Genomic DNA, 11,781 nt, shown 5'->3' with positions numbered 1-11,781 from the left:
GCTGCCACTTAGGTATGTTTGGGCATCAGATGATGTTTGGCGGGGGGTATGGTAGGAAATTTTGTAAGACTGCATCCCCACTTTGGAGCCTCTGCAGTCCTTATGTCCTATCATTTTCTAATAGATTCCTGGCCTCAGGCAGGCGTATATGGATGTTCTCATTGTGTTCTGTGTAATGACACCATAATTAACAGAATGTTTTTCACTTTATTTTTAGTGGAAACAAGATTCCTGTGTCAAAGGCCCATATCCTTAATGAATTAAGGGACACAACCCAATGGGGAGCATTGCCAAGTTTTAAGAGTACATTGGAGGAGGTGTTTAGGGTCATGGTTTCCCCTTGAACTCCAAGGCCCTACCAATATCCTAGTACACTTTCATCTCAATCCATTCAGTCCTGGAATTAGCCTTGATGTCTTTTTTTCCATAGGTCCAACCACGTTATGTATGGTCTGTGAGAATTTTAAGAGAGGTCATTGTTTGAGAGGCAAGAGCAATTGCACCATGGAGCAGGGTCCTGGATGCAGAACCAGAGATTTCTTTATTTTCACTGACAGAGGTAATGCTGCCAAGCCAAGAGCTCCTGGCTTAGGCTGGTGCCTGCCTCCTGAGACTGTGGTGGGGCCCTCCAGTCTGAGGGAGGCTTTTTGGGAGGTGGGTGTGCCCCTCATCTGGAGGCCAGGCTTGGCATGGTTAGGGAAAATGTCCTCTTTCTCTGAGCTCCAATTATTGCTCTCTGAGCCTGAGTGTGAACGTCCTTCTCTTCCAGATGGGTGGCGCTACAACCACACTCAACTGGACTGCTCTAATAATTGCCAATCTATAAATTACCATCTAGGAACCCTGAGGATATCGATCTTTTGCTGTAAAGGTCAAGATTTCTGTAATAAATATCAAGGAAAAGGACTGGAATGGAAGCCTCACTAACTGTTCTTCCTTTGTTGGTGGAGGTGTCTGCTCCCCGCTCCCCACCTTGGCCATCCTTGACCCTCTCTGGTCATGTCTCCCTCCTCATGTGCTCCTGAGGAGCATGCAGCATCCTCCTGTCTCTTCCCAGTTTCCCTCTTCCCTTCCCTCCCACCCCCTGGCTCCTGCTCCCCAACACCAGGCACTGTCAGGTCACCCTTGCGTCATCTCACCTGCAAATCACCAGCCTTCCTTGGCCTGCATCTCCTCCTCCCTCACTATCACTGTGCTTGCTTCTCTGGCTACCAGCTGCCTGGCTTCTAATCCCACAACTCAGGAGTGACTGTGATGATCCCAGACCGGAGAATGGGATCCATTTCCCATCAGGAGTTGGAGGAGTCAGTGGAAAGCTCAGGAAGACGTGTGCAACTGGCAGACGGACAGAGGCTCCAAGTCTAAGAAGGAGCCAAAGCCTGAGGCAGAAGAGATGGGCTCACCAGCTGTAGATGCGACGCATCCTCTGAGCCTCCTGATGGCTTGTGTTCTGAGACTTACAGAGGTTGTCCAGGGAGGGGAGTGGGGGCGGGGCTGGGCGACTGGAGACAGGGGAGACCAGGGCAGCAGAAAGTGGGCGAAGGCCCCAGAAGCAGGGGGGGAGCCTGGACGGAGGAGCATCGCTCCCTCTTTCTGTGAAGACTGGTAGGTTATTGGCAGAGCAGATTGATGGAGAAGCGGCACAGGAGCCACAGCACAGAGGGTTGAGGAATGAAGGGACCACGACAGGAGGACGTAGGGAGTATGGGCAGCTCTTCAAGGAGCTTGGGAGGAACTGAGAAAGTGGAACAGTATCTTTTATAAGAACAGTGAATTTCATACATTTTTAGGCAATAAAAATTTTTATTTCTGCAGCAATAGTACAGTTTCCTAATAATGCAAAATTTGAGGTCCAAGTCTGGGACATTGTAATTCGTGTAGTAATTCATACTTTTGTCCTAAACCAAAATACCCCAAATTTGTAATTTACCATAGTGTTAAGTACCTGGGAAGGAACGCCAGTCACATGATGATAAGTTCAAAACTAAAATCTGTTGTAAATAAAGTAAATGGTGTCTTTTAAAAATTGATCTCGTGGCTTCTAGAGGTTACCTCCACATTTTATCGATTTGACATTCTCCTTTTCCTTTTTCCTAATGTGGACTTTTCCTTTTTGTGTATATGCTCCAGATGAAATCTAGAAAATATTGAAATATTATATATACCTATGACGTTATTTTATCATTCTGAGTATTTTCTAATAATGTTTAATATTGACTTTAATGCTATTCTTACATAATTCTGAACATTAATATTCTGTCTTCAGTTGATGCGGAGGGGGCTTGGACTAGTATAATATCGAGGTTATAAATATCTGTTATTATGTAAGGTCATTGAGAAATTAAAGTACAACCATGAGACTGTATGAAAAAAATAAACAGATTGTTTTAAACCTCCAGTGATTTGCTTTAGTCATCCTTCTGTAAAGGCAAATTTAGATTTCTTTAGAAGAGTTTCTTCAGATTTCATGTTTTCTTACATTTTTAATGTGGTTTGTATTATTTTGTGCCATAACATAAAGAGGAAAAATATCTCAATTGCAACAAATATTCTTTTGAGTAATATTGCCGTGCTTAAATAGGGCGTTGTTAAATTTGTGATATTAAATCAATGAATATGCACTATTTGGAAGAGAAAGAGAACCTCAAATTATGAAGATGGGAAACTGAGAATCCAGGAAGGAATTTGGAATGCTGGTCACTGCTTTTAAATAGCAATTCCTGGGACACCTGGGTGGCTCAGCAGTGGAGCGTCTGCCTTGGGCTCAGGGCGTGATCCTGGAGTTCCTGGATCGAGTCCCACATCGGGCTCCCTGCATGGAGCCTGCTTCTCCCTCTGCCTGTGTCTCTGCCTCTCTCTCATTTATTTATTTATGATATATAGAGAGAGACAGAGAGAGAGAGAGAGAGAGAGAGAGGCAGAGACACAGGCAGAGGGAGAAGCAGGCTCCATGCAGGGAGCCCAATGTGGGACCACAACCTGGGCCGAAGCCGGCGCTAAACCGCTGAGTCACCCAAGCTGCCCTAAATAAATAAAATCTTAAAAATAAATAGCAATTCCTCCTTGGGGAATAAAGAAAAATTATCGTTTTTTATTAAAATTTGTCTAATTCAACTATATCATCAAATAGTTTTCTATTGATGTAATCTGTAGATTGGATGTCATAGAAGCCCCACCACAAGCTGGCTAAGACATTTAAATAATTTTTTTTGCTTTAAAAATTTTAATATATCAAAAGGCCTGCTTCAGTGACATGCTAGTCCCATCAGAAAATAATCCCAATAACCCAGTAACATGCAAGTTGACCAGCCAACTCTTTATATCTAAACTTCTTTGTGTATGTGTGTGTCTTTTAAACCAAAGCCACCAGACTCAGGTGACTCCTCCTTCTACACCGTGCTTTCCACCTGTTAACCAACTGGTGTCCACCCCCCACCTGCAGAAGGGTGGGCAGGGCACACGGGAGCCCTATAGTGGCAGTGAGGGAATACCAAGTCTCCACTCAGTAGGATATCCTTATTTCCAGACTATTCACCTCAAATCTGGCTCTCCGTGACCAGAATGTTTTTCCTCCTTTAGGAAAAAAACACACACACATGTATCTGCACACCTATATATATAATTTTTTTTGTTTTTACATTTAAATATAAAAATACTACTCTGTTTTGTCTTATAAATGGAGGACCAACCAATAAGAACTTTTTCTGCTAAGGTAGGTCAATCCATCCTTATGCTGAGCTTGTCTTTAGGTGAGGGCTGTCTCGCCCCAGGTAGGGGAAGCCCTGCACCAGGAGGACGGGAGGTATATTCCTGCCTGATTCTCTCATAAGTCTCACTTCTTTAAAAAAAATTTATTTATTTATGATAGTCACACACACACACACACACACACAGAGAGGCAGAGACATAGGCAGAGGGAGAAGCAGGCTCCATGCACCGGGAGCCTGATGTGGGATTCGATCCTGGGTCTCCAGGATCGCACCCTGGACCAAAGGCAGGCGCTAAGCCGCTGTGCCACCCAGGGATCCCCAAGTCTCATTTTTAATAGAAAGTTGGTCATAACCTTATACGAAGTGGAACTTCCCACCAGGAGGGGAAATCCTAACCTAACCCCAGAGTAAGTAACCCCCCGCCCCCAACACTCAGCCACCTCGAAGAAAGAGCCCTTCCTTCACAAACACTATTCTCTGTCCGATAGCTACACCTATTGGACAAACACACCTGATTAAATGGGAACAGTGGTTATATCTCCCCACCCCCTCCCTACTAACGTTCTTGACAGCTTTCAGTGACAGGGAAAAAGAATGGGGGAGGGGGGTTGTAAAAAGACTAAGAAGTTGACCCCTCTATCCTGGCCAAAGAAAGCAAGAGATATTAACTGGGCATGAGGAATAAAAAAAAAGACCTTGATATTCCGCCCTTTGAGTTACAGCTGTTAGGACAGCCAAGACAGGGGCAAACACGGAGGCAGGATGGAGGATTAGGAGGGGTTCGATGGCTGCAAGTCTAGTTCGCTTAGTTTTTGTACTGGAAGGGTTCATTGCCAGTTTCGTTGAGAAGACATGTGAGGATGAGGGCTCTGTCACCGAAAAGGGGTCGCAGGTGGCAGAGGGGTGACGGTCTTCGAAGTAACCCTTCTTTTCCTGGCCGACAGTCTGGGGAATGCGGATGCCAGCACCATGGTTGGCCACGCCAGTGGAAAAGTTGATGTTGGATGTCTCATGGAATCCAGTTAGGTGCCGGGCATTATCCAGGCCTCCCTTGGGACCGTGGGCTCGGATATGGTACTGGTGCCACTTGCTCAGTGTCGCAATGGACTCCTCAGTGTGTTTAGACCATTCTCCTCTCACCAAGCATGGCCTTGGTGCTGAAGTTGGTGTGGCAGCCTGCACCATTCCAGTTTCTGGGAATGGGCTTCGGATCAAAGGTTGCTATCACTCCGAAGTCTTAACATACATGACTCAAGATGAAACGGGCCACCCAGAGATAATCTCCCATGTCAACTTCTTCACAGGTCCTATCTGGAATTCCCACTGGGCAGGCATGAACTCAGTGTTTGTCCCAGCAATCTGGATGCCAGCGTACAAGCAGGCCTGGTAGGGAGCCTCCACGATATCCCTGCCATAGGCTTTGTCTACTCCCACGCCACAGTAGTATAGACCTTGGGGCCCAAGGAAGCCATTGGAAGGCCAATCAAAAGGGTGTCCATCTGTGCCTATGAGAGTATATTCCTGCTCCATTCCAAACCAGGGGTGCTGGTTGCTCACCATATCCATTATCCATTTACAGGTATGCCTTAAATTGGTTTCTGCAGGCTTTCTGTTGCATTTGGAGACTTCACAGTACACCAGCTTGTTGAGGTCCTTGCGGAAAGGGTCATGAAACATGGCAGCAGGGACAAGATACATGTCATTGTTGGAGCCTTCAGACTGAAAGGTGCTAGAGCCATCAAAATTCCATTCAGGCAACTCTTCAACACCCTTGGGCTCACTGCCCAAGGTCCAGGTCTTGCAATGTAATCCTTCTCCAGTCCCATCAATCCAAATATACATAGCTTGCACTTTCTCGCCCTGAGGCAAGGACATGTACACCTATTTGATGCCTTTGTTCAAGTGGGAACTTACGGAAGTGGCCATGGTGGAAGTTGTTCTAGGCAGGTAACAGGCAGCAGGGCAGGTAGGCCACGAGAGTGAGGTGTGGCGAGGAGAGGAGGCCGAGTGTGCTGCTCAGAAGCTCCACTCTACTCCCATTCTCAGCTCTGCCGACAGTTAAATAATTTTTTGGCCAACCACACTGGAAATCCAAAGGATGAAGTTTTTCCAGAGTTGGTCACATAGAGGATACTCTGGCTTCATTTCTCTGGATTTCTTTCATACTGCCTTTTTCTTCCTGAGAAGGATTAGTCCTCTTGCTGTTTATGTTTGTGGTTATGGAATGGCTACATCAACCACAGTCTCAAATGTGTACAAATCAGCCAGAGAGAGACTTCATTTGTGCCTAAATTTTCTTCCAGATTCCAAATATTCACTTCCATCAGACCAGTTTAGATTATATGCCCACTCAAAACAAATCCTTTGGTCCAAACTCACTCATTGACTGAATCTCGGTTTCTGCACCACCCCAGGGGACCAGGGGGGATTTAGCCTCTCTGCAGTCACATGGTTCTCCACTATTGTCAGGGGAAAAGGAATGGATCCTATTGGGACAACCAATGCTTGTCCATCCAGTAGAGTTCCTCATGGAAGGTCTACAGCCATCTGTCTGGAAAAGACACCACATCGCCAAAATATTTTCATGACAGAGATGAACTTTGATAGAGTGAATGCCCTAGTTTTTGAGGGAAGCCATCTCTACAGGAAGTATCCTTGAACTGCTCCTATTCCTGCCCAGGTATATCTTTCTACTGAATAACACCAGAGCCATTAGGCAACCATAGTGCTTCTGCAGCAAGTCTAATGGGTAACAGTGCAGAGGAGAAAATGTCTAATGTCTAAACGAAGGAGGGATATCAACCTGTCTGTACAGAGAGGTGCAATTTTCACTAGAGGAAATACTCCCATGAGGTGCATGTATTGGAAGGTGGTGGCGAAAGAGAAAGCAGAGAAGGGAGGGGTAGGCACAATCTCAAACATCTCAGGAACTGACCTTAGCGGAACTCAGCTGCCTCGTTTTATTGCAGACTGCTCATCCCGTCTGCATTGCTAGCCATCCCTTTGTCTGGATCTAGTGTCCTTTTCTGTGCCTCAGTACTTAAGCACATGCAATCCTTTTTAAAGGTTTTATTTATTGAGAGAGAGAGAGAAAGTGATTGGGAGAGAGAGGGAGAGAGAATCTGAAGCTGACTCTGCACTGAGTGCAGAGCCCGACACAGGGCTGGATCCCACCACACTGAGATCATGACCTGAGTTGAAACCAAGAGTTGGATGCATGTTTAACTGACTGAGCCACCCAGGCGCCCCAGCACATGCAATCTTATGCTTGAAATACTTTTCCTTCCATCCTTGCCTGGTGGTTTCTATTCTGTCTTTAAGATCCAACTACATTTCATTCATCTCTCAATACTTCCTCAACTGATCTATCAAAGTAACTTTCTTTTCTGGGCTCCCAGAATAGTCTCTCTGTTCCTCGATTAGGGCATATGGTAGATACTTCCCCACATCCACTTCTACATAGAACTCGAGCTCCCTGGGGTCAAGCTATAGTTCAGTCTACAGGTATAACCACACCACTCATTGCCTGACACCTGTGTCACAAAGTAGGTTCTAAATAAACATTAGATGGAAAATGCACTAAATTACAGTGACAGTCTATTCTATTTTCTTTTTTTAAAAGGATTTTATTTTTTATTTATTCATGAAAGACACATAGAGAGAGGCAGAGATACAGGCAAAGGGAGAAGCAGGCTCCCTGAGGGGAGCCTGATGTGGGGCTCAATCCCAGGACCCTGGGATCATGCCTTGAGCCAAAGGCAGATGCTCAACCACTGAGCCGCCCGGGTGCCCCATGTCTATTCTATTTTCATGGTTTCATTCTCTCCTACCACACTGTCCCTTCTTCCATAACACTGGACTTGAAACTTCCACTGAGCTGTTTCCTCAGATAATGATCCCAGAACATTACTATCCAACCAGGCAGAACTCTGCATGGATAATCACATTTGAATTTCATCAAAGCTCTGAGACACACCTTTACCTTATGCCTATTTTACATTTGAGGTAATTAAGCACAATGCTGAAGAGAATTGCTGAAGCCCAGACAGCTAGCGTATGTGTCCCTTGGGATTTAAATCCAGGCTGTTTGAGGACAGAACCTATGCTCCTAACCACCATAGCACAGTACATCCAAATCTGTACCTTGCTCCAGTTTCCTATATTTATATCCTATATACCTATTACTTCATATTCCTCATGAATATACCCCACATTGTCTTCATTGAAGATCCAATGGCAGTAACGACTATGCATTAAATGGATGCTAATCAGCAATTCCTTTCTTGTATGACACGTCTAAGATTTCCAGCACCATTAACCTACCTCTGATTTCCAATTGCTCCTTGCTGTTGTAAAGTCTGAATTAAAAGAGATACTCAAAACTTTAAAATAAGGAGACATGGTAATGACATGGGCAAAATGAGTGAGAAGGAGAGGGAGGTACAGGCTTCCAATGATGGTGTGAAGAAGTCATGGGAATGAAAGGCACAGCACAGGGAATGTAGTCAATGGTGTCGTAATAGGGTCGTATGATGACACTTGTGATGAGTACAGCATAAAATATAAACTTGCTAAATCATCACGTTGTATACCCGAAACTAATGTAACATTGAGTGTCCACTATACCCAACTTAAAAAAAGAAGGAAGGCAAGAAGAAAGGAAGGGAAGAAGGAAAGAAGTATTTATCAGTTAAAGGAATGTGATGCTCATTATGATCAGCACCCTCCTTCTCTTCCTCAGCCTGTGATACATTTGCCCACCCCATCGGTGCCATGGCCTTCTTTTGAATCATAGGTCACAGGACATGAACTAGAGCCAGAGTCAGTTCTGGTCATGTTTAACGGGAAGAAATGCCAACACTAAAGACATGGACTAAACAAGCGGTGAGCATATCTCAAGGGGAAGCTACTCATCCAGGAGAAGTGATTATCCTGGAAGGAATGAACTGGTTGTGAGGCAACATGATCCTAGCCTCCTCCTAGGGAATCTTAAATGACTCAGAGTAGTTATTGTGGAAGTCAAAGTGGTTACAATAAATGTTTCTCTGGCTGCAAGACTCGGAGCATTTCTTGTAGTTGGAGCAACTTTTCTCATAGCTGGTCCTCACAGAGTTTGGGTCATCCATGGTGCAAGAGAAAATCAGATATAGTGTCACAGTGACCGCCAGGTTGTCAGTCAAAGAAAAGTATTGTAAAATGAGCAACATCCACTCTCCATTTAGGTTTGGATTTGAAGAAGGGATATTCTATAAAAGCTATATGCTCCATTAAAAAAAAAAAAGAGTCCTGCTTTAAGTCTTTAGGAAGTCATAGTCTATGAAAGACCTAGTACCCAAGAGGCTGCCCTATAAGAAAGACCTATCCTTCCTGTGAATCAGTGGTGGACAAATGTTAGTGGAATAAATTGACCTCTCCCTTAGAACCATTTGCTCATATAACAAACACTTTCTGGAAACCTGCTGTGTTCCAAGTTTGGTACTAAACACCAGATGAAGAGTGGTGAGAAACATAGAATCCCTTTATCTTGAGGATATTTCAGTCTAATGGGGGAATTTCAAATTATTAGAATCCCACGTAGTTAACAATAGGGGAATTAGAAGGACTGCAGGTGAGCGTGGGCTCTTGGGAAACCCATAGTGAGATTGAACCCAGCAGGCAGGAGCAAGTGTGGATCTCCTTCTATTCAGTTGGAGACAAGACTGCAATATTAGGTGCCTGATCAGATTACCCCATCCCCAGCACTCAGCAACTCACTTCCTCTTCTTGGAAAGTTCCAGGTGTTTGGACACTACACCAAATGAGAAACTGATTTGAGCATAGGGCACAAAGCTGGATCCTCCTGTCTCTACAAGTTGAGGTCCCATACCCCAGTTTGACAACCTCCAGAATAAACCGTGGAAGCAAGAAACAGGAACGACTGTCAGGACAGCAATGTCACGGTTCATTTTTTACATTTCCCATCTCTATAGAAGGAGCACTGCCGGGACAGGAAGCCAAAAGCCGAGGGAAGAAAAACTGGTTCTCCCCTTGAGCTGAGGATGGAGATGGCACAACTCCAAAGAGACTGGAATCTACTCTTCCTCTTTCAGAACCCTGCTTCCCTGCTTTTCGTCCCTTGGGACCTTATTCAATAGACATATAGGCCTTAGAACTGCATAAGAGCTAGAGGAAACTTTGGGATAATCTAATTCTCTTCTACATTAGAAGAAAGCCTGAAGGACAGGCAGAAAAATTGTCTTAGGCTTGACCTGCTCTCCAAGGGTCTCCATACCACCATGACATTCTTGCTGGGATTTCTAGATGACCATAGAGACAAGATGCATATTAGCTGGAAGCCCCAACACTCATGGAAGCTGAAAGCATCTTGCCTGGAGCCCCAGGGTAGAAATCAAACTTCACCTCAGTCTACCTGGGTGCTATGTTTTCTCCTTCTGCAGCCAAGCCAAGGGACAGGGGGGTATTATAATGAACCAACACAATAAACTCCAGTGCCAAAAGGAAGTCAATATTCAGGAAGGGCCCAAAGCTGGAATAGGCAATATGTCATTTTTTTTTTCAATATGCCATTTTGAAAAGCTTGGGACTGGGCAGCCCAGGTGGCTCAGCAGTTTAGCACTGCCTTCAGCCCAGGACCTGATCCTGGAGACCCAGAATCGAGTCCCATGTTGGGGTCCCTGCATGGAGCCTGCTTCTCCCTCTGCCTGTGTCTCTGCCTCTCTCTCTCTCTCTGTCATGAATTTAAAAAATAATTTAAAAAATCTAAAAAAAAAAAAAAGAAAGAAAAACTTGGGACTCATTCCTCAGAAGGCCCGAGTCAGTACTCTGAGGCCCAGAGAAACAGGAATATTGAGGTCCTTACTCCAAGGGTAGCCCACAGTAAGGAACAGATGGGTAGGGGCAGGATCCTCAAACCGTGTCCAATATTCACCGCTTTCTACAAGGACACTGGCCACTAGGACAGGAGAAGGTGGAGGGACTTGGTGACCTGGGCAACTCCAGGAGTGCTCCCTGAGATGGGCTGACAGTCGCAGGTTTCTTCATTACCTCTCTTCTTTAGCTCAGAGAAACTCTGGAGACATTTCTTTCTATATCCCTGGAGCCATCTGATTTCTGGGTTGATCCCCCAGCTGAGAGGAAGAAGTTGCCCTGTTCTGACAGGCGTTGCCCATGTACCTCCGGCTTTCTTCCTTCTGACCATTCTCTTCCTCATCCCCATTCAGCCTGGACTGCTGCAGGCTGGCCCAGGGGTGGTCTCCCCACCAGCTTGTTTATCATGGAGGGTCCGTCTTGTGCACTGGTCACTGGAAGAGCATCGGGCTGGGGCAGGGAGAGAAACAGGTCAGAAATCTGTGTATGAAAGCAACTCTCAAGTTAGCCCGAAGGCAAATCATCATACAGAAAACAACCAGAGCTCTGTGCAGCCTGAGATCTTCTAGCACAAACGATGGAGCTGAGATGGCTCTGTTGGTGAGGCTGGAGTGAGCTGGGCAATGAAAAGGGCAGATGGAAAGAGTACTTTAGCGGAGGACTGATGCCCCCCAGGAACTGCAGAGGCCTAGATAGAATGACATCTTACTGCTTCCCTGAAGATTTCCCTTCTATTTAGCGACATGTGCCTCGTATACCTGGGAGCTTCTGGAATCAGACCAGTTCATTTCTGATCTCAGATCTTCTGTGGGACTTAGGGATGTAACTCTATGTCAGCCCTACCTTACTTTGCTAACAGAATGATGATTGGGTGATGTCCACATTGTGCCAGGCCAATGCAAGAAATTTTGCATGATAGGGTTGATCTAACACATTCTCAGAATGCTCTCAGGGATTGGCTGATGGTCTTTTTTTCCCCTCTTCTTTTTCTAGCTCTTCTGGTGCATTCTTTGCTGAGAACTCATGTAAGAGAAACCAGACAGCCTACAGTGGAATACATCTATGTCTTGAAAGCACTCAGTTTCCTTCACTTTCTAAACAATTCTTTAAAAAATGAGTTCTTCCATGGGCTCTCAGAGCCTCTCTAGCTGCTAGACAGTGAGGAAAGTGAGAAAATGAGGAGGTCTCAGATGGCAGCCGCTCA

The 11,781-nt window shown here is 45.3% G+C and overlaps 1 pseudogene; it reads right to left on the bottom strand.

The window, feature by feature from the left end:
- Nucleotides 1–4,515: 4,515 nt before the first annotated feature.
- LOC121500794 lies at nucleotides 4,516–5,636 on the bottom strand (annotated as a pseudogene).
- Nucleotides 5,637–11,781: the final 6,145 nt, after the last annotated feature.

The sequence above is a fragment of the Vulpes lagopus genome, chromosome 10 (genome assembly GCF_018345385.1).
Source record: "Vulpes lagopus strain Blue_001 chromosome 10, ASM1834538v1, whole genome shotgun sequence".
Lineage (NCBI taxonomy): Eukaryota > Metazoa > Chordata > Mammalia > Carnivora > Canidae > Vulpes > Vulpes lagopus.
This window is presented reverse-complemented; position numbering and strand designations above follow the sequence as displayed.